General features: G+C 39.0%; 1 long non-coding RNA gene across 1 annotated transcript in view; it reads right to left on the bottom strand.

Annotated features, from left to right (window-relative positions):
• The window catches only part of LOC131513063 (uncharacterized), a 116,375-nt gene that overhangs the window by 2,451 nt on the left and 90,619 nt on the right, over positions 1 to 23,305 (bottom strand). Inside the window, exons 3-4 of the long non-coding RNA XR_009262448.1 lie at positions 15,289 to 15,325; positions 1,340 to 1,391 (exon numbers count right to left, since the gene is read on the bottom strand). This is a non-coding gene — a long non-coding RNA (uncharacterized LOC131513063). The remainder of the gene's footprint in view (positions 1 to 1,339; positions 1,392 to 15,288; positions 15,326 to 23,305) is intronic.

The raw sequence follows: 23,305 nt of genomic DNA, 5'->3' as shown, positions 1-23,305 counted from the left end.
CAGATGATAAGGAGACCTAACTCATAGGATGGTCCTAAGGGTTAAATAAATTAATACATTAATACCCTTCATCCCGTGCCTAGTACAAAGTAAGTGCTATGTCAGTGTTTGCTATGATTATTATTATTATTCCTCCCCAATTAAGCTTAATCTTTACTGCTTGCTATTGTCTTACATCCATCTGGAGTTACTCATTTTTGTTTCCTGCATGGCTCCTAGAAACATTTGTGTTTTGATCCCTGCTGTAAGCTCTTAACATTTGTGGATTTGACATTTGTGATTTTACCCACTCTGTGATTTTAAAGCCACCCAAATATCCATGACTCATTCAGATTGTGATTTTATTGAAGCAAAAATTAGAATCACTCATCTTGAAAGCCTGGTCAGCAGAAGCAAACCACTCAGCCAGTGAGTGGGCCCAGCTCAGCCTCCACGTCTCATGTGGTGCTGTTGTTCTGTTCTATACAGTAACTGTCTCAGGGTCTGCCTAGAAGGGAACATCTATTATAGTATTCATTTCATTTGGCTATCAACGCATGCCCTCTATGCACCTCAGGATCTGTGGGCTTTTTGCTGTGACACAATGTTATCCTTGCTTCCATAGTAAACACTCTTAACAAAATATTCTGTAGCTGAAAGGATTGGAACACTTGAAAAATACAATTCTGAATACAACTGTGAATAATTTCTGTAAGAAGGAAAAGAGAGGTTCTACAGATTTTGTGCAGCCTCAGCGTTTTTAATGGACATACACCCAGCATAGCAAGAAGAGCATAAAAAATGAATACAAAAAAGAAGATCTGGCACCTGGAAAAATAGTTGAAGAAAGCAAAAGTCCAGTGGGAGCTCACTTTTGGGGGAAGAAAAAAACAACCAAAACTGAGGAGATAGGGGTGGGGTTGAAGAAAGAAAAGTAAGTACAGGCAAGGCCTGCTGCTGCAGGATAAATGTGATAATAAGAGATAGTAAGGAGAAGGCAGAACTTTTTGGCTCAGGTCCTGTGTAACCCGAGGTGTCTAAAAATGGAATAGGTAGCCTGACCAAGTTCTAATTTTTAGACATTGAAAAGTGTTTAAGCAATGGCTGGGAAATCAAAGGTCCACCTGGCCCTTGTTCCTAACTACCTCTTTGCTCAGGGGGGTTAGAGGCATGAGTTCTATACCCCAAGGCCCTGGTATCCTTAGGATGGACGCCATTCTCTTGGATCTGTTGTTTCCTATCTTGTTTCTGCTGCTTTCCCCAGCTCCTTTGGATTGAGGTTTTATTTGCTTGGTTCTTAGACTTAATGTCACCATGGGATGTGATATTTCAGAAGTCTCTTAGGCATATTTTTACCCACCTGGAGTCCAGCCCAGTCTCCTGCCCCTTTCCTGCATCTTGGAACTGCTCGTCTGGGAGGAGAATTTGGAAATATGTTATCATAAATCTAGTTACCAGATGAAGGAATTCACTTTTTTATTCATTTGTATGGCCTATTTTTCTTTTTTATTTGATGATACTGTAAGTAAGTAGGGTATTCAGCTAAATTACCTTTGCAGATAGGTTCATGTCATTGGAAGACTATGATTTTCCAGTGTTGGGAGAATACAGACATATTTTCCTAATAAGTTCTATGGAGAGGAGAAGATGACTATAGAAATTGCAGACAGAAGGAAAATTATTTTTCTGTTGTCCCTGTCTCCTACTGGAGTTAAGTTTTCTTCCTGTTAGTAAGAAGCTATGCTGCTCTATCTCCACTCCCCTGTGGCAGGTCTTCAAAGGCCAAAAGGACTCTTGCATCTGGCAACAGCATTATGCTGTAGGTACATTGAAGAGTCCTGATGGTGCTGCTGTTACATTCTTCTTTGGCTTTACAGGCTGAACTGGAGTGCATAGTGGAAATTGGCTCTTAACTAAATACAGCTGAAGATACTGCTTGACCAGTTCTTGGCTATCCTAATAGCGGTTGCTTGATCACAGGAGTATAATTAATGTGCCTCTCCACCCAGATGACAGAGTTACCTTTAAAGAATTGGCTAAATATTTCCGTAAATATTGCAAGTTCCAATTCCTCCATCAAAAAGTCATGATATTCATTAAAATTATTGGAGTAGTCATAATAGGTTACTTGTTATATGTGTGCTTTCAAGATCAGAGAAATATTTCTGAAATCTCACAATGGGGAGTAGGGGAGGCAGAATAGATGGAGGGGGAGAAAAAGCAGAGAAAAGTTCATGTCCTGAAAAAAGTGGAAAATATTTCTAGGGCATGGTGCTCCATTGAACATGCTGAACAGACAGTCTTATGAAACTCAGAGGCCAACAGTGGAGTTGTGCCCCACCAAATTGACATTGTGGAAAATCTCTATCTCTCTGTTTTTGAACCTCTGCTGCCATGTACTTCTTGGACTCTACTTCTCTTTCTCTTTCTTCTTCTTTATCCTATAACTTAACATCTGTACATCTGTGCTTCAGTTCATCTCTCTTCTACTATTTCCATATTAGGCCTTCTGCCTCTGTCTTTTCTGTGTGTGTATGGCCACCCCCACCTGTCCTCAGGCATTGACAGGATGGTGTTGACATCCTTTCCCACACACCTCTGCCCACACACTTCCTGCATTTCATGGCTTCCACTGTGCCTTTGTTGGTGTCCTCCTTTGCCAGCACTGACTCAGTGGGGCTTCCTCTGCAATTCAGTGTTGGTGTCTGTTTGTATCAGTGTCATCCTAGTCTGATATGCAAAAAAGCACCACTTAGAGTTGTCCCTACAGAGCAGAAAGCATGGAAAATGGTCTAAGGAAAGAGAAGCAATGCCATCTGACTCTAAATGCAGTAATCAGACTCTTCACCCTCACTGTTCTTAATAAGTACTTGACACATGCAGTCTTCTTAATGAACTCTGGGTTTTCCCCCACATTAAATGTTTCAGTTCAGGAATTTTTAATTTGGGGTTTTTTTGGGGGGAGGGGTTGGCATTATTTGTAAAAATATCCAAATTTTTGATATTTAATTTTAATTGTTTATTCATTTGCTTTTTATTTATTTTTTAAATGCTTGTTTATTCATTTTTGAGAGAAACAGAGAGAGTAAGCATGCACACTCAGGAAGAGCAGAGACAGAGGGAAACCAGGAATCCCAAGCAGGCTCCACACTGTCAGCACAGAGCCCAATGCAAGGGCTCAAACTCACAAACTGTGAGATCATGACCTGACATGAAACCAAGAGTCAGATACATAACCAACTGAGCCACCCAGGTGCCCCTATTCATTTACTTTTTTAAAAAAGACTTTGGAAAGCTGTTTTAGGTTCAAAGAAAAATTGAGAGGAAGATCCAGATATTTCTCAAGTATTCCTCACCCCCCACAAATGCATAGCTTCCTCTATGATCAGTATCCCCCACCAAATGTCTAACTTCTTAAACTTCTTTTGTATGATTTTTCCTATTTGTTTTGGCAGTTATCTTCTAAGCTAAAACCTTCTCTGGGATGGGATGGGTTAGTCCCCTTTGTCTGTTCCACCATAGCAATTTGTTCATATTTCCATTTGTGTCACTTCTCATTTTGTATTATAGGTTTACATGCACCACTTTTTCCTGAAGACAAATTTTTATTTTGGTCAGCTTTGAAAAGATTGTACAGTAACTAAAGAACTGACCCCTCTAAATGTATAGCACAATATAGTCATGCCTATCACCAGAAAGCATCTAATTTGACAGAAATAGAAAATGCCTAGGTCACACAATGCAGAGTTGGGTGAGAGTTGCATAATCTGAGGCAGAGGTTCAGAAATAGAGGGATTACATAAGCAAGAATTTCAGTACCCAAACACTTACAGTAAGTCCGTATAATGCTGCTTGTTAAGGAGCATAACTTTCCCTACCTGGAGCTGTGGTTGTTTCTGAGCACCTTCATGTTTCTTGGTGCCATTCCCACAGGAAGCAGATAAAATCTCGAGAGACTCTTTTCCAGATACTCTGATCTGACTTTTCCTTTCCTCATGCTGACTGCAACAACACTGCTCTGGACACCCCACCCCCAAGAAACAGGAAGGGTTCCCAGGGAACGTTGTTCACTGTGATGTACACAACCTTTTGTCTCTGTTGCTCATTCCATTTTGATGTTTGAGAAAGTTTGGGCATAGAACTGGTCATTATCCATGAGTTTTATTTCTTCAGTTCCTCAAACCTAATCCTTATCTTTTTAGACCTGGATTTAAGACAGAATTTAATGAATAGATTTGTCTATTCATTATAATTTGATGTTTTAATTCCCATTATATTCACAGCTCCTGCCCACACCAAGTAAAGAAGATTATATAGGGAGTGTACACCAGTGGGTAGAAATTCTTCCTCATCAAAGTTTTTAGTTTTTACTCTGAGACTAAAGTTGACCATGATATTATGTGTTGCCTATCAACCAATAAAGACTTAACTGATCTGTATTCAAGGTTATACTGGTGAGCAAAATATGATTCCTTCCTTTAAGGAATTATCTGTAACCATGTTAGGAAAAGAGAACAGTAGATGGGGGGAGGAGATTAAGGTAATCTATGTGATCTGTACAATGTATACAAATACTGTAAAAGATAATGTGTGAGAAGTGTCAGTGCAGGCTAGACCAGTGTAGAACATTTCCTGGGAAAAGTTGTTGTAAATGATGAACAGAAGCAAACATTAACCTGTGTACTGGTCTTATACTTCCATTGGTTTTCTAATTGTAGGTCGTGAGGACAAATAGCATGAAACAGAAAGAATGACAGCGCAACATAATTCATATGCTTGAGGGAACTATATAACTAGATGGTCAAGATGAAGAGCACAGGCTTAGAGGAAGAGATTGGCCAGCAGCACATGGGCTGCTGTCCAATGTTCTGAACCATAGTTGGTTTTTGTTTTGTTTTGTTTGTTTTTTCTCCTAACCCTGGCTGATTGGTCTAACTGTCAGGAATGCTGAACCAAGTGTGGACGAGGTATTGATGGGAGAGACGAAAGAAGGGGAAAGAGAGGGAGCATAAAATAAGAGATTTTTTTCAGTGGTATTGCCATTGAGAACTATGACAGTTTTCAAACAATTTCAGATATAGGAAAAGAAACCACAAGTATACTCAGACAAAATAATGGATAACTGTATTCGTTTTCTATTGCTGTACAACAAATTCCCACAAAGTTAGTGGCTTATAAGCAACACACAGTTATTATCTCACAGTTTTTGTGGGTCAGAATTCTGGGCCTTGGTTAGCTAGGTCTTTTCTCAGTGTCTCATGAGGCAGAAATCAAGGTGTTGACTGGGTTATATTCTTTTCTGGAGCTTGGAGTCTTCATGCTTATGTATCTTTTGGAAGAATATAAACTTGTGCTTTTTTTTGCGGTTTGTAGGACTGAGACCCCTGCATTCCTGCAGGCTCTTACCCAAAGGCCTCTCTCAGATTCTAGAAGCCACTCACACTTCCCTGTCAAATAGCCTCCTCCACAGGTCCTTCAAATCTCTATAACTTTGAAAAGGACCTAGTGTCCTTTAAAAGCTTATCTTATTGGGTCAGGCACATTCAAGTAATTTTTTGATTAAAGTCCACTGATAAGTAACTTAATCATAGGGATGATATCCCATCATATTCACAGGTTCTACCTTCACTCAAGGGGAGAGAATTATACAGGGAGTGCATACAAGGGTGGAGGAATCTTCAGTGGTCATTTTAGAATTCTGCCAACTACAATAAGCAAAGGAAGAATGAACTTGCACAACAATTTCTATATGAGGATTCTTTAATTTTTTTAAACATTTATTTATTTTTGAGAGAGAGAGAGAGAGAGTGCAAGCAGGAGAGAGGCAGACACAGAATATGAAGCAGGCTCCAGGCTCCGAGCTGTCAGCACAGAGCCCGACGTGGGGCTCGAACCCACAAGCCGTGAGATCATGACCTGAGCCAAAGTCGGACGCTTAACCAACTGAGCTACCCAGGCTCCCCTATATTAGGATTCTTTAGATTGTAAGTAACTATGTTAAATTTAAATGATTTAAAGTAAAGAGGAATTCATTGGCCATATATTAGACTATTTTGCAGATTTCAAGCAAAAATTGAATAAGTAGCTATTGGGAGGAGTGGGTTCTAGGGAAGCTCTAGAGACCTTAGTTAATGGACCACTTCTTCAAAGCACCAATACCTGCCCAAGGTAATTCTGCCTCTTCAGCTGAAAAAGTATGAATGCTTGCTAGGTAATTTAGGGATAGATGTTTGCTAGATTAATCAAATACAACTGGAGATCGGATCTCAGAGTATAGATATAGTTTATAGAAACTACTTCTGTATATTGGATATGGTTATCAAAGAAATAGTAATCAATGTCAACTGTGAAGCTACCCCAAAGGGAGTGTTTGCCAGAAGTGAGGCAAAATGATGCAGTGTTGACATATTGACAATTAATGTGTAGATAACACAAAAAATGTCAGCCAGGTAGAAGTGGTGTGATCAAAGTATTGTTGGTTAAGTTATATTAAAATACTCAAAATTTTTCAGTGTTATAAATTTTTCTGTTTTGACTAAACTGTTGCATTTTGGGGAGGACCTAGGTTGCTCAGTCAGTTAAGCATCTGACTCTTGATATTCACTCAGGTCATGAACTCACAGTTTGTGAGTTCAAACCCCTTGTTGGGCTCTGTGCTGGCAGCGTGGAGCCTGCTTGGGATTCTCTGTCTGCCTCTCTCTCTGCCCCTCCCCTGCTTGCTCATGCTCTCTCTCTGTCTCTGTCTCTCTCTCTCACAAAAGTAAATAAATAAAACTTTAGGGAAAAAAACCTGTTGCCTTCTTAAATGATGCAATTTAAAGAATATTTAGCCACAGTCTGTATAGTTTTATTCATTTTCAATAGTTTAAACATGTTTCTAATAATTAGAAAGCATTTCCACCTTGGAAATTTGAAAGTGAGTGAGAAATACTTCTTTTTCCTCAGGATACTTTCACACTATGTCACACTTGTGAGATAGGCTGAAAGGGTTAGACTGGTGGAAGTAATATGAGAGAAGTTTTGGCATTGTGTGCTAATTACAGTTGTCTTTGGAAACACCTCCTCTGCCACCATACTTCAGCTTTTGATATGAGTGGGTTTGATGTTGCAGTTTTTGATGTTCAGAAGCACTACTGGAAAATGACATACATTGTACTTTTGCTGAGATAGGAGTTGGAGATGCGTACTGGGAGATTGAGGTGGAATTGTGAGGTGCTTTGTTAGTGAGTGAGCAGAGCTGACTATATAGATCCTGGAAGTCTTATTTATTTTGTTTCTACTGCTATTATACATTTTTTTTAAGATGGGGGAATTATTTGCAATGGTGGTACTCATCTTAGTTTCATTAAAGTTATAGGGTGTGTTTGTTTTTTAATATAATGATTTTATGTGCAGTTTAATGTTTATATAATATTGAACAGATAAGAAAGCATTTTTCTGTATAGGATCTCTCTTGATTCTCACCATAACCCTTTGAGGCAGCCAGGTAGACCCTATTCAGAGGGAAGAACTCAGAAGGGGTTCAAACAGAATATACCAAATTCTGGAGCAGAATCCCTGGTCTTTTGACTTCTATCCCAATACCTTTTTCCTCAATAAAAAGATGCCTTTGTTTCTGTCTGAAGTTGTGACTGCCAGCAAAAATAAAACCCCAGCATTAGCATACCTGTGAGCTCTCGATAAATATTCACTGTGATGTTTTGACCATTTTTTCTCAATTGGGAGTCCACAGATCTTAGTTAAATGTAGAATCATCCTAGTAATGTTCTTCCTCCATGGGCTTTATTTCTAGAAGCTCTTTGAAGCACAAACAAAATAGACTCATCCATTATAATTATTTTTTAATTTCTTTCCAATATGGGCATCAGGGAGAAAAGACACTGAGCAGTAGAAAAGAAGTGATACAAAGCTAGTGACAGGTTGAGCCTTGGGGAATCCCTGGGAGTCCAACAATGCAAGACACCAGTCTTAATTAACAGAGAAGTGAATTGTACACAGCTATACACAGTTTAGTTGTGTCTTCTATTCCTTTGTTAAAATAAAAAATACTAGACATGAGTGTATGTGTGTGGGGGAGTAATAGTGTTGACAAGTTGGTCTGGAAGGGGCAATGATAGATGATGTTTTATATATATATATATATATATATATATATATATATATATATATATATATTAACCTCAACTGCCTTCTGGGCTCATAGTTAGTCTTTTGATTCACAGCTGTGTTCTGCTAGTTGGTTGATGTGCCAGGTGTCTTTTTTATAATTGAAAAACAATGAAATATCAATGCAGCATCTCCTGTTTGTACTATTTAAAGATGCAGTGATGACTATTTAAATATAATGTTGCTCAAGGGCTCTGAGTGGTCCTGAAAGTCTGTTGTGTTCAGGATGTGTATAAATCCTGAAGGTGATATTGCACAGAGAAAAGATTTTTGCCTGGGCAATAAACATATGCTTTAGTGTCCTTTGCATCATCAGATCCTTTGTATTACTGTCCTTCCCCTCATATCCTCTCTTTACCACATTTGGTGTATATTTCGAAAAAAGGACTCTCCTTTTGAGGTGATTTTTGTGATTTAGAGAAACTGTATCTTTGATACTTTTTTTAATCTCTCTTTTTAATATTCTTTTAATTTTTGAGTCTTCTTTTTTCTACCAAAATAGCCATTCCCCCAGATCTATTGAAGAGAAAGATTATCTTGCAAACTAAATCACAATAAAGGGGTAGTAATTTCAGATAAATTTGCATTTAAAAGGGAAGGTTTAAACAACCAAGTTTTCTTGATCACTAGGTTATCCTTTCACAGATGATGAAATGGTTGCAGGAGAGGTCAGGAACTTACACAATTGATAGAGGATGCAGATGAGATTTGTCTTCCTCCAAAATCTGATCTAATTTCATTGCCTAGAAACGCTTGCCATAAAGGGAAGAATTTCTTATAGAGGGAATTATGGAATTTTAATACATAGGGTTGTGAAATCTTGTGAAGAACTCTCAAACCTCTTTGTGTTTACTTATCCTGCTCAAGGAAAACTCTACTGCCCAGAAAAAAAAATCCTTGGTTAAAAAAGCAAATCTTGCTTCCCTCTCTTCATTAGGGAGGGCTCATTGAGGGGGAAAAAGACGTAGCCTTGAATAGCATCTGTTCTGTGCTGTCCTAGGGTCCTCAGTTTTCTCCTTGCACACATGTCCTCTGGTCCTAAATTTACTGCAGCCTGGAGAGAGTGGCCGTACCTAGCATGGGGGAGTATAAAATAATCTACCACTTACCTTTCTTAGGGAAGCAGAATCACTCTTTACCTGCCCATGAATAGGATTAGGGCTCACTAGGGAGGAATGGTGGGGGATGAAGCTATGTGCACAGTGCTTCAGAGTGTGGCATCTCCTATCAGCCAGACCCAGGTTTGAGCCCTGACTTTGCCATTTATTAGCTATGGGACTTCAGGCAAATTAATTACTGTTTTCACTTATAAGATGAGATAATATCAGAGCCTACCTCATAGGCTTGTTGGGTGGATTAAATGAGATAATGAATATAGTGTGCCTAACACAGCAGAAGTGTTTAATAAATGTTAGCAAATCTAACAATGCTGATTTAAATAACTTCTGTGTTAGTTCCATTTAATTGTTGCTTTCAGCCATATCACTAATGGTGTGGCCTGCTTCTAAATGGCATGCTCTTATGGGAGAGAAAGAAATGAAAAAGGGATGTGTGTGGAAAGGAGAGGGGTATATCTGGCTAGAAAGCACATAGATGCTAATATAACTGGTGGCCTCAGAAAAGCCTGGATATCCTTCTCTTGAACAAAAACCTATTAAAGAAATTCTGCTCAGCTGTGCTCTGGGAAGGTGAACACGCTATTTCCTGCAGCCCTGGCTGCTCACTTCATGTTGTAGGGTTAGCTCAGCCCCACTTTGCCTGTCTCTGCAGGGCTGTCATTGTGTGATTCATAACTCAATATTAACCGCAGACGAGGGAGGAATGGATAGGGGAATTTTCTTTCATGTGACACAAAGTAACCGGGATCAGGGCTTTTCTATAGAAGCATTAATTACCCTTGTCAGTCTAACCAAGAACAAATTTTACTTCAACCAAGGATCATGGTATTTCAATGATATCCAGTGAATGTATGATGAAGGTTTTGCCATTTATCCATGAGTATAATAATATAATAAATGCAGAGTCTCTTGTGATTTATGTTTTCCCCCTTTCTGTTTAAACCAGTATGGTATCTATTAATAATAAATACACAATTCTGGAATGTGAGACAGGAGGAAGGTTATTATTGACAAGACTAGATTATCAGTGTGTAAGTTTTTTTGATATTTCTCAGATCATTGCTTCTCTTACTCTTTTTTCTTCTCATTTCCCTTCATTGATTGTGGGAACTAATTGAAGATAAGAACTGGAAAGAGCCTGAGAGATTATCTAACCAATCCTAAGAACAAATTGTGAAAGACTAAACTTTGGTGGGTGCCTTTATTAGTTCTTGTCTTTGATAAGGATATTTTACAACTTTGCCAAGATAAAAGTTAACTTCTAAAAAGACTGATAGAATGCAAATAATTCCTGACCATAGAAATGTATCTGATAAAGTGCAATTGATTACTACTCTGTGGCTATAGATAAGTTGTACTAGTTTTGCATTTATAAATTCATTTATATATAAATTGCATTTATAAATTCAGCATCTGACTCTGGTTATGTGGCACTTTGAGGTCCCTTTTGAATTAGTTGTAATATCTTACTGGTTCCCTCATTAAAATCTGGGACACATGTTTATTTTGTAACTGTATGAGTAACATGATTTTACCTTTTAAAAAATAATGCTTTAATACTATAGATGACAAAACAAACAAAACATGAATTATACAAATATTTTTTCATAGCTGGCCTCAAATCCATGTCTTCTGACCCCAACTCTAGGAACTATAATTTATTCTCTGGATTCTTCCCCAGTCTACTTGCCTCCATTCTACACTTACTCAAATTTTCTTGGTCCTTCAATATCTGACCATGTCTCCATTGTACAATTACTTGATGGCTTCCATATCCACTTGCAACATAGCATGTTTCCCCCAATCACATGTGTAGCAATCACTTGGTTTAAGGTGGTGAGGGTGACTATGGTGTATGCTCTGAGGAGTTCTTGAGATCCTGCTGCCTCATCCTCCCACGCTCCTTCCCCAGACTACTCAAAATACATTTCTTCATCTGACTCTCACTGACACTTTGGTGAGTACCAATGAGCATCATTTACTTGGCCAGAAGGTACTTACCCTAAATAAAATATAAATACTCTTGGAAAGAGGAAGTATAGTACTGTATACAGATCAGTTTATTGAATTATTTCCTATTTAAACTCTAGATGAAGAAAGGTTGATACAAGAGAAGACTGGCTGAATGGATGTAGGCATTTGATGTTTGGAGAGAGGCTTGTTTTGTTACACTCATGATCTTTTGATATCTATTCTATAGTTGTGGTATTGGAGAGAACTGGATTCTACTCTCATGTCTCTTGATCCCTTAATCTTGGTGCCTCTATGTGTATTTCTTCTTTCACACAGCTATACTTAATGGTGAGAGGTTTCCTAAGACTGAAGGTTATGGTTGTTGGACTCTCTCAGATTTGTATCTGGGAATTTCAATTCAATTTGCAAAGTCATAGTTGCTTTTTTAAATTTTTTTGTTTTTGTTTTTTTACCAGTTCTCAGGGATTATAATATTTAGACCTTTCTCTCTTCTAACCCATTCAGCATTAACACTTTCTTATATTCATCTGTATAACTTTGGTAACTAACCCTCTCCTATAACCTTTCTTAATGGATCTAGCAATGGTATATTATTACTTCCCTAGATTCCAGGTTTATGTCTAGTCATTGAAACAGGTATCTGTCAGGTTATTTAAAATCAGTTATAATCAACCCTAGTCATACATAGACAAATATTGGTGAAGCTTCACATATGGTATTCTACCACACATTTTGGAGGGCCTTAAATTTGTACACACTCTGGCTTTCTGAATATGCTTATACTCTAGTGAATACTTACCTTTCTGTTTTCCAGAGGAATCCTTATATTTTTTAACTAACTTTCTTCCTTCCCTTTTCTTTATGTTCTTTTTTCTTCTCTCCCTCCTTCCTTCCTTCCCTCATTGACTAACTATTTACTAAGTTCCTAATGTGCAGCATTTTGCTGGAGACCATGGAATATGCTGTAATACCTAAATTAAACATTTTTCAGTCTAAGATTTAGAGATTACATATATTTAATGTGTACAAAAAGCCCAATTTTGCCTGTAGATGGTTTTTGTTTTGTTTTTGTTTGTTTGTTTGTTTTGTAGGGAAATGTGGAGAACATGGTTTGATATGCCTATCATTTAGACAATTTAAACTTTTAATTATTTACTTTTTAAAATATTTATTCTTTTTGAGAGGGAAAGAGAGAGAGAAAGAGGGAGGGAGAGAGAGAGTGCATGAGCACGAGGGGCAGAGAGAGAGGCAGACAGAAAATCCAAGCAGGCTCTGTGCTGCAGGGCTCAAACTCATGAACTGTGAGATCATGACCTGAGAAGAAATCAAGAGTCAGATGCTTAACCAGTTGAGCCATCCAGGTGCCCCTATCATTTAGAAAATTTAGATAGAAAGGCTATCTTTAGGTTGGATCATGACAAAATGTAACCTTTGAACATGGTTAATGATCACTAGTTTTGGTATGTTTTTTTAAAAATACTAATGGCTATGATAATGATAATTATATACATTTGGAGGAAGAACCTCTGATATTGATATTTACATATTATGCTCTCCAGAGCAGAACTCAAATTGAGCTATATCAGCTACACTGAACTCTTCCTTTGTAATTGTGGAGAAATTCACAAGCACTACAAGTAAACCTTTGGTAAGTCTTTTCTGTATTTGTGTGTGTGTGTGTGTGTGTGTGTGTGTGTGAAACTACCCCTTATTAAACTGTTTCATGTGGTAAGTTATAAGAATGGGTCTTGCTGGATGTGGAGAAATTGGAACCCTAATACATTGCTGGTCAGAATGTAAAATAGTACATTTGGAAAACCAGTTTGGCAATTCCTCAAAATGCTAAACATAGATTTACCATATGACTCAACAATTTCACTCCTAGCTCTATACCTAAAAGAAATGAAAACATATGTTCACACAAAACTTGAACACAAATGTCCATAGCAGCATTACTTATAGTAGCCAAAAAGTGGAAACAACCCAAATATCCATCAATTGATGAATGGATAAATAAAATGGAGTATGCCCATACAATGGACTATTTATTTTCTGACAATAAAAAGGGATCAATTATTGACATGTGCTACGACATGAATGAACCTTGATAACATTATGCTCAGTGAAAGAAGCAATATACAAGTGACGGCATATTGTAGGATTCCATTTATATGCGAAGTCCAGAATAGGTAAACCCATAGAAAGAGGAAATAGATTAGTGGTTGCTTGTGGCTATGGGTGGGAGGAAATGAAATGACTGCTAATGGATAAATTTATTTTTGGGGTAATGTTCTGGAATTAGATTGTGATGATGGTTGCACAATTCTGTGAATATACTAGAAACCACAGAATTGTGTACTTTAAATGGTAGATTTTCTGGTAGATGAATTATATCTCAAGAATTCTGTTTAAAAAAAAAAGGTTTCAGATTTACAGGAAAGATGGTGGACTAGGAGAACCCTAAGCTCACTTTTTCCCATGAATACAACTAGATAACATTCACATCAGTGTAAATAACCCAGAAAATGACTCAAAGACTGGCAAAACAGAGTTTCCACCACTAAATGTAGAGAGGAGGCCACAGTGAAGAGGGTAGGAAGGGAAGAGATGTGGTCTGGAGCTAAATGGACTCATGGGACTGTCCACTGGAAGGAGGGATGCTGTGGATGTGAAGAGAAGAAACAGACCCCAGGCACTTCAGGCAGAGGAAGGACAAAACCCTCATCCTCTAATATTTGGCTTTGAAAACCAGAGGGACCAAATTTTATAATTTCTTCAGTGGGGCTTAACACCTAGAACTGCAAAAATCACTGGGCTCAGCTCTGGGAGAACTGGGAGGAGAGTCTCTGCCTTTAATGGGACAGCACAACAAATAGCTCCACTGAGATACAGCATAGAAGCAGCAGTTTGAAAACTGCCTGGGGTATACAGAAGGGAGATTTGTTTACTAATCTCAAGAGCATGTACTGGAGGAACAAGGATCATTAGGATACTTCTCCAGGAACAAAAGAGCTGACAGGTGCCATTTCACTCCCCACCCTTCCCACTCCCTCCAGCCTACATACACAGATACCTGCAGGAACCAGCACAGCACCAACACTCTCTGCCAAACTTTCTAACACTGTGCACTCCAACCTCTTGTCCTCCTAAAGACCTGCCCCCTCCAGTATATAAACTTGGCAAGAGCCCATCTAAAGCAGTGCCACAAATCTGGCAGTGTGCAAGCAGCCCCAACAGGGCCTAGCAGGACTCCAACGTGACTCCTACCCAGGTGAGAGGGGAAAACAACCACACATATGAGTCCAATTGGACACCAACAGTGGGCTGGTTCTGAAACCAGCAAGTTTCTCAGGGTACAGTACAGGGAAAGTACCCTGCAGTTTGATGCTACTGCATCTATGGCAAATTCCTGGTCTGATTCAACTCAAACCAAAGGTTGCCCTAGACATGCCCAGTAACAATACAGGAACCACATCCTACCCACAACAGGCAAAAGAGCCACTGAAGACAACTACGCGGAAGACAAAAGTGGCTCAACCACAATAGTAGGGCAAACATAATACACATAGGAGACTTCAGATCCCTGAAGTGCTGGGATCTGGTGAACATGACATTGTTCTGTAGAGCACTATAGGATGTCTTCTTCATAAGACCATTACTTTCAAGAGCAGGAAACATAGCTGACATAGAAAGAGATGCAAAAAGTTAGATAAAATGAGAAGACTATGTCCCAAAGGCACAGAGAATTCGATAAGTGAGGACACTATGTCCCAAATGAAAGAACAGAACAAAATCATAGCAAGATAGCAAAATGAAAAAAATCATATGCCTGATAGAGAATTTAAAGTAATGATCATAGGGGCACCTGTGTGGTTCAGTCAGTTAAGTGTCTGACTTTGGCTCAAGTCACAATCTCCTGAGTCATGAGTTCAAGCACTGTGCAGAGCCTACCTGGGATTCACTCTCTCTCCCTCTGCCCCTCCCCAACTTGTGCTCTATATCAAAATAAATTAAACTTAAAAAAATAAAAAATAATCATAAATATACTCACAGGACTTGAGAAATGAGTGGAGGACCTCAGTGAGACCCTAAACAAAGAGAAAGAAAACATAAAGAACCGATCAGAATGATGAACTCAATAATTAACAATACACTAGATGGAATAAAGAGTAGACTAGAGGAAGCAGAAGAACAGATCAGTGACCTGGAGGACAGAGTAATGTAAAGCAATCAAACTGAATAGGAGAAAATAATAACAAAAAATGAAGGGAAGATGGCAGCATAGGAGGGCACTGGGCTCACCTCGTCCTGATGATCACTTAGATTCCACCCACACCTGCCTAAATAACCCAGAAAACCTCCAGAAGACTAGCAGAATGGACTCTCCAGAGCCAAGCGTAGATAAGAGGCCCATGGAAGAGGGTAGGAAGGGAAGAGAGGCAGTGCACGCTACATGGACTGGTGGGAGGGAGCCGGGGCAGTGGAGGGGCAGCCCGCCTGGCAAGGCAGAACCCCAGAGTCTGGCTTGCAAAAGCGGAGGGGCCAGACTGTGTGAGTTCTGACAGCCAGCGGGACTTAATATCTGGAATGTTAAAAGTCAACAGCTCTGCTCGGAGAGTGGGAGGGCGAGAGGACACTGGGAGGGAGAGGTGTCGAGCCCCGGAAGACGGAGCTCAGATTGGCAGGGAAGCAAGGTGCTGGCCAGCGCCATCTCCCTCTCCCATCCCCCAGCTGTAATCCCAAAGGGAACCAGTTCCCATCACCAAATTTGCTTGTACCACACAAACAGCCAACGCTGTGCTTCTGTGAATCCATCCCTCCAATGGCTCTGCCTCCCTCCCGGTGCTGCAGGGCCCCTCCCACAGGGGACCACCTACTGCAAAGTGAGCTAAGCCTGTCTCTACCACCCCTGTGCATCTTTGTGGATCCACCCTGGCTAATATGCCAGATCCTGTCAAAGCAGCACCACAAGCCTGGCAGTGTGCAAGTAGCCCAGACAGGGGCCACAGCACTCCACAGTGAGTCCTGCCCCTAGGAGAGGAGATGATAAAGTACACACCAGTCTGACTGTGGCCCCAGTGGTGGGCTGGGGGCAGACATCGGGTCTGACTGCAGCCCCGCCCACCAACAAAAGTTACTCCAGACAGCACAGGGGAAGTGCCCTGCAGTTCCACGCCACTCCAGGGACTATCCAAAATGACAAAACAGAAGAATTCTCCTCAAAAGAAACTCCAGGAAGTAGCAACAGCTAACGAATTGATCAAAAATGATTTAAGCAATATAACGGAACATGAATTTAAAATAATTGTCATAAAATTAATTGCTGGGCTTGAAAAAAGTATACAGGACAGCAGAGAATCTATTGCTACAGAGATCAAGGGACTAAGAAATAGTCATAAGGAGCTAAAAAATGCTATAAATGGGTGCAAAATAAAATGAAGGCAACCACAGCTCAGATTGAAAAGGCAGAGGAGAGAATAGGTGAATTTGAAGATAAAATTATGGAAAAAGAGGAAGCTGAGAAAAAGATAAAAAAATTCAGGAGTATGAGGGGGAGAATTAGAGAACTAAGTGATACAATCCAATGGAACAATATCCACATAATAAGAATTCCAGAAGAGGAAGAGAGAGAGAAAGAGGCTGAAGGTGTACTTGAACAAATCATAGTTGAGAACTTTCCTGATCTGGGGAAGGAAAAAGGCATTGAATCCAATAGACACAGAGAACCCCCTTCAGATGTAATTTGAATCAATCTTCTGCACGACATATCATAGTGAAACTGGCAAAATACAAGGATAAAGAGAAAATTCTGAAAGCAGCTAGGGATAAACACGCTCTAACTTATAAAGGGAGACCCATAAAACTAGTGGCAGATCTATCTACTGAAACTTGGCAGGCCAGAAAGGAATGGCAGGAAATCTTCAATGTGATGAACAGAAAAAATATGCAGCTGAGAATCCTTTATCCAGCAAGTCTGTCATTCAGAATAGAAGGAGAGATAAAGGTCTTTCCCAAACAAACAAAAACTGAAGGAATTCATCACCACTAACCCAGCCCTACAAGAGATCCTAAGGGGGATCCTGTGAGACAAAGTACCAGAGACATCTCTACAAGCATGAAACCTACAGACATCACAATGACTCTAAACCCATATCTTTCTATAATAACACTGAATGTAAATGGACTATATGCTCCAACCAAAAGACATAGGGTATCAGAATAGATAAAAAACCAAGACCCGTCTATTTGCTGTCTACAAGAGATTCATTTTAGACCTGAGGACACCTTCAGATTGAAAGTGAGGGGATGGAGAACTATCTATCATGCTACTAGAAATCAAAAGAAAGCTGGAGAAGCCATACTTATACCAGACAAACTAGACTTTAAAGGCTGTAACGAGAGATGAAGAAGGGCATTATATAATAATTACAGGGTCTATCCATCAGGAAGAGCTAACAATTATAAATGTCTGTGCGCCAAATATGGGAGCCCCCAAATATATAAAACAATCACAAGCACAAGCAACCTTATTGATAAGAATGTGGTAATTGCAGGGGACTTTAATACTCTATTTAGAGTAATGGATAGATCATCTAGACACAGGATCAATAAAGAAACAAGGGCCCTGAATGATACATTGGATCAGATGGACTTGACAGATATATTTAGAACTCTGCATCCCAAAGCAACAGAATATACTTTCTTCTCAAGTGCACATGGAATATTCTCCAAGATAGATCACATACTGGGTCACAAAACAGCCCTTCATAAGTATAAAAGAATTGAGATCATACCATGCATACTTTCAGACCACAATGCTATGAAGCTTGAAATCAACCACAGGGGCGCCTGGGTGGCGCAGTCGGTTAAGCGTCCGACTTCAGCCAGGTCACGATCTCGCGGTCCGTGAGTTCGAGCCCCGCGTCAGGCTCTGGGCTGATGGCTCGGAGCCTGGAGCCTGTTTCCCATTCTGTGTCTCCCTCTCTCTCTGCCCCTCCCCCGTTCATGCTCTGTCTCTCTCTGTCCCAAAAAATAAATAAAAAACATTGAAAAAAAAATTTAAAAAAAAAAAAAAAAAAAAAAGAAATCAACCACAGGAAAAAGTCTGGAAAACCTCCAAAAGCATGGAGGTTAAAGAACACCCTACTAACGAATGAATGGGTCAGCCAGGCAATTAGAGAGGAAATTTAAAAAATATATGGAAACAAATGAAGATGAAAATACAACAATCCAAACGCTTTGGGATGCAGCAAAGGCAGTCCTGAGAGGAAACTACATTGCAATCCAGGCCTATCTCAAGAAACAAGAAAAATCCCAAATACAAAATCTAATAGCACACCTAAAGGAAATAGAAGCAGAACAGCAAAGACACCCCAAACCCAGCAGAAGAAGAGAAATAATAAAGATCAGAGCAGAAATAAACAATATAGAATCTAAAAAAAAACTGTAGACCAGATCAATGAAACCAAGAGTTGGTTTTTTGAAAAAAATAAACAAAATCAATAAACCTCTAGCCAGGCTTCTCAAAAAGAAAAGGGAGATGACCCAAATAGATAAAATCATGAATGAAAATGGAATTATTACAACCAATCCTTCAGAAATACAAGCAATTGTCAGGGAATACTATGAAAGATTATATGCAACAAACTGGACAACCTGGAAGAAATGGACAAATTCCTAAGCACCCACACACACACACAAAACTCAATCAGGAGGAAATAGAAAGCTTGAACAGACCCATAACCAGCGAAGAAACTGAATCAGTTATCAAAAATCTCCCAACAAATAAGAGTCCAGGACCAGATGGCCTCCCAGGGGAATTCTAGCAGACATTTAAAGCAGAGATAATACCTATCCTTCTTAAGCTCTTCCAAAAAATAGAAAGGGAAGGAAAACTTCCAGACTCATTCTATGAAGCCAGCATTACTTTGATTCCTAAACCAGAGACCCAGTAAAAAAAGAGAACTACAGACCAATATCCCTGATGAATATGGTTGCAAAAATTCTCAATAAAATACTAGCAAATCAAATTCAACAGCATATAAAAAGAATTATTCACCATGATCAAGTGGGAGTCATTCCTGGGCTGCAGGGCTGGTTCAACATTCTCAAATCAAACAATGCGATACATCAAATTAATAAAAGAAAAGATAAGAACCATATGATCCTGGCAATTGATGCAGGAAAAAGCATTTGAAAAAATTCAACATCCTTTCTTAATAAAAACCCTTGAGAATGTCAGGATAGAAGGAACATACTTGCAAATCATAAAAGCCATTTATGAAAAGCCCACAGCTAATATCATCCTCAATGGGGAAAAACTGAGAGCTTTCTCCCTGAGATCAGGAACACAACAGAGATGTCCACTCTCACCGCTGTTGTTTAACATAGTGTTGGAAGTGCTATTATCAGCAATCAGACAACAAAAGGAAATCAAAGGCATCAAAATTGGCAAAGATGAAGTCAAGCTTTCACTTTTTGCAGATGACATGATATTATACATGGAAAATCCGATAGACTCCCCCAAAAGTCTGCTAGAACTGATACATGAATTCAGCAAAGTCACAGGATACAAAATCAATGTACAGAAATCAGTTGCATTGTTATACACTAACAATGATGCAACAGAAAAACAAATAACGAAACTGATCCCATTCACAATTGCACCAAGAATCCTAAAATACCTAGAAATAAACCTAACCAAAGATGTAAAATATCTGTATGCTGAAAACTATGGAAAGCTTATGAAGGAAATTGAAGATGATATAAAGAAATGGAAAAACATCCCATGCTCATGGATTGGAAGAATAAATATTCTTAATATAAATATAAATATATTTATATTTATATTATATATTTAACAATATAAATATTGTTAAAATGTCAATACCACCCAAAGCTATCTACACATTCAATGCAATCCCAATCAAAATTGCACCAGCATTCTTCTCGAAGCTAGAACAAGCAATCCTAAAATTTGTATGGAACCACAAAAGACCCCAAATAGCCAAAATAATTTTGAAGAAGAAGACCAAAGCAGGAGGCATCACAATCCCAGACTTTAGTCTCTACTACAAAGCTGTAATCACGAAGACAGCATGGTATTGGCACAAAAACAGACACAAAGACCAATGGAATATAATAGAAACCCCATAATTAGACCCACAAAAGTATGGCCAAGTAATCTTTGACAAAGCAGGAAAGAATATCCAATGGAAAACAGTTTCTTTAACAAATGGTGCTGGGAGAACTGGACAGCAACATGCAGAAGAATGTAACTAGACCACTTTCTTACACCATTCACAAAAATGAACTCAAAATGGATAAAGGACCTGAATGTGAGACAGGAAACCATCAAAACTCTAGAGGAGAAAGCAGGAAGAAACCTCTCTGACCTCAGCCGCAGCAATTTCTTTTTTTTTTTAACTTTATTTTTTTTAATTTACATTGAAATTAGTTAGCATATAGTGAAGCAATGATTTCAGTAGTAGATTCCTTAATGCCTCTTACCCATTTAGCCCATCCCTCCTCCCACCACCCCTCCAGCGACCCTCAGTTTGTTCTCCGTTTTTATGAATTTCTTCTGTTTTGTCCCCCTCCCTGTTTTTATGTTATTTTTACTTTCCTTGCTTTATGTTCATCTGTTTTGTCTCTTAAAGTTCTCATATGAGTGAAGTCATATGATTTTTTTCTTTCTCTCACTGACTAATTTCACTTAGCATAATACCCTCCAGTTCCATCCACATAGTTGCAAATGGCAAGATTTCATTCTTTTTGATTGCCGAGTAATACTCCATTGTGTGTGTGTGTGTGTATATATATATATATATATATATATATATATATATACCACATTACAATGGAGTAATACTCCATTGTATATATATATATATATATATATATATATATATATATATATATATCACATCTTCTTTATCCGTTCATCCATCGATGGACATTTGGGCTCTTTCCATACTTTGGCTATTGTTGATAGTGCTGCTATAAACATGGGGGTGCATGTGTCCCTTCGAAACAGCACACCTGTGTCCCGTAGATAAATGCCTAGTAGTGCAATTGCTGGGTCGTAGGGTAGTTCTATTTTTAGTTTTTGAGGAGCCTCCATACTGTTTTCCAGAGTGGCTGCACCAGCTTGCATTGCCACCAACAATGCAAAAGAGATCCTCTTGCTCTGCATCCTCACCAACATCTGTTGTTGCCTGAGTTGTTAATGTTAGCCATTATGACAGGTGTAAGGTGGTATCTCATGGTGGTTTTGATTTGTATTTCCCTGATGATGAGTGATGTTGAGCATTTTTTCCTGTGTTGGTTGGCCATCTGGATGTCTTCTTTGGAGAAGTGTGTATTCATGTCTTTTACCCACTTCTTCACTGGATTATTTGGTTTTTGGATGTTGAGTTTGATAAGTTCTTTGTAGAGTTTGGATACTAACCCTTTATCTGATACATCATTTGCAAATATCTTCTCCCATTCTGTCGGTTGCCTTTTAGTTTTTCAGCTGCAGCAATTTCTCACTTGACACATCCCCAAAGGCAAGGTAATTAAAAGCAAAAATAAACTATTGGGACCTCATGAAGATAAAAAGCTTCTGCACTGCAAAGGAAACAATCAACAAAACTAAAAGGCAACCAATGGAATGGGAAAAGATATTTAAAAATGACATATCGGACAATGGGCTAGTATCCAAAATCTATAAAGAACTCACCAAACTCCACACCTGAAAAACAAATAATCCAGTGAAGAAATGGGCAGAAAACATGAATAGACACTTCTCTAAAGAAGACATCCAGATGGCCAACAGGCACATGAAAAGATGCTCAATGTCGCTCCTCATCAGGGAAATACAAATCAAAACCACACTCAAATACCACCTCACGCCAGTCAGAGTGGCTAAAATGAACAAGTCAGGAGACGATAGATGCTGGCGAGGATGTGGAGAAATGGAAACCCTCTTACACTGTTAGTGGGAATGCAAACTGGTGCAGCCACTCAGGAAAACAGTGTGGAGGTTCCTCAAAAAATTAAGAATAGATCTACCCTATGACCCAGGAATAGCACTGCTAGGAATTTACCCAAGGGATACAGGAGTGCTGATGCATAGGGGCACTTGTACCCCAATGTGTATAGCAGCACTCTCAACAATTGCCAAATTATGGAAAGAGCCTAAATGTTCATCAACTGATGAATGGATAAAGAAATTGTGGTTTATATACACAATGGAATACTACTTGGCAATGAGAAAGACTGAAATATGGCCTTTTGTAGCAACGTGGATGGAACTGGAGAGTGTTATGCTAAGTGAAATAAGTCATACAGAGAATGACAGATACCATATGTTTTCACTCTTAGGTGGATACTGAGAAACTTAACAGAAACCCATGGGGGACAGGAAGGAAAAAAAAAAAACTTAGGGAGGGAGCCAAACCATAAACTGAGTGTTGATATGGGGTGGGAGGGAAGGGAAAGTGGGTGATGGGCATTGAGGGCACCTGTTTGGGATGAGCACTGAGTGTTGTATGGAAACCAATTTGACAATAAAATTCATATTAAAAAAATGGAAAGAAACTTAAGGAACTTAGTGACACCATCAAGCATAATAACATTCACATTATAGTGATCCCAGAAGGAGAAGAGAGAAAAGGGGGCAGAAAACTGTTTTGAAGAAATAATAGCTGTAAACTTTCTGTATCTGAGGAAGGAAACAGAAATCTAGATCCAGTAGGCACAGAGAGCTCCCAACAATATTAGCCCAATGAGGTCCACACTAAGACACATAGCAATTAAAATGGAAAAAAGTAGTGATGAGATGATAATTTCAAAAAGAGCAAGAGAAAACAGTTACATACAAGGGAAATCCCTTAAGTCTATCAGCTGGTTTTTCAGCAGAACCTTTGCAAGCCAGAAAGTGGCATGATATATTCAAAGTGCTGAAAGGAAGAAAACCAGCAGCCAAGAATACTCTATCCAGAAAAGCTATAATTCAGAAAAGAAGAAGAAAGAATTTCTCAGACAAATAAAAGTTAAAGGAATTCATGACCACTAAACCAGCC

Source organism: Neofelis nebulosa, chromosome 5 (assembly GCF_028018385.1).
Source record: "Neofelis nebulosa isolate mNeoNeb1 chromosome 5, mNeoNeb1.pri, whole genome shotgun sequence".
Taxonomy (NCBI): domain Eukaryota; kingdom Metazoa; phylum Chordata; class Mammalia; order Carnivora; family Felidae; genus Neofelis; species Neofelis nebulosa.
The sequence above is the reverse complement of the archived record's forward strand: the minus strand, read 5'-3'. Positions and strand labels throughout refer to the sequence as shown.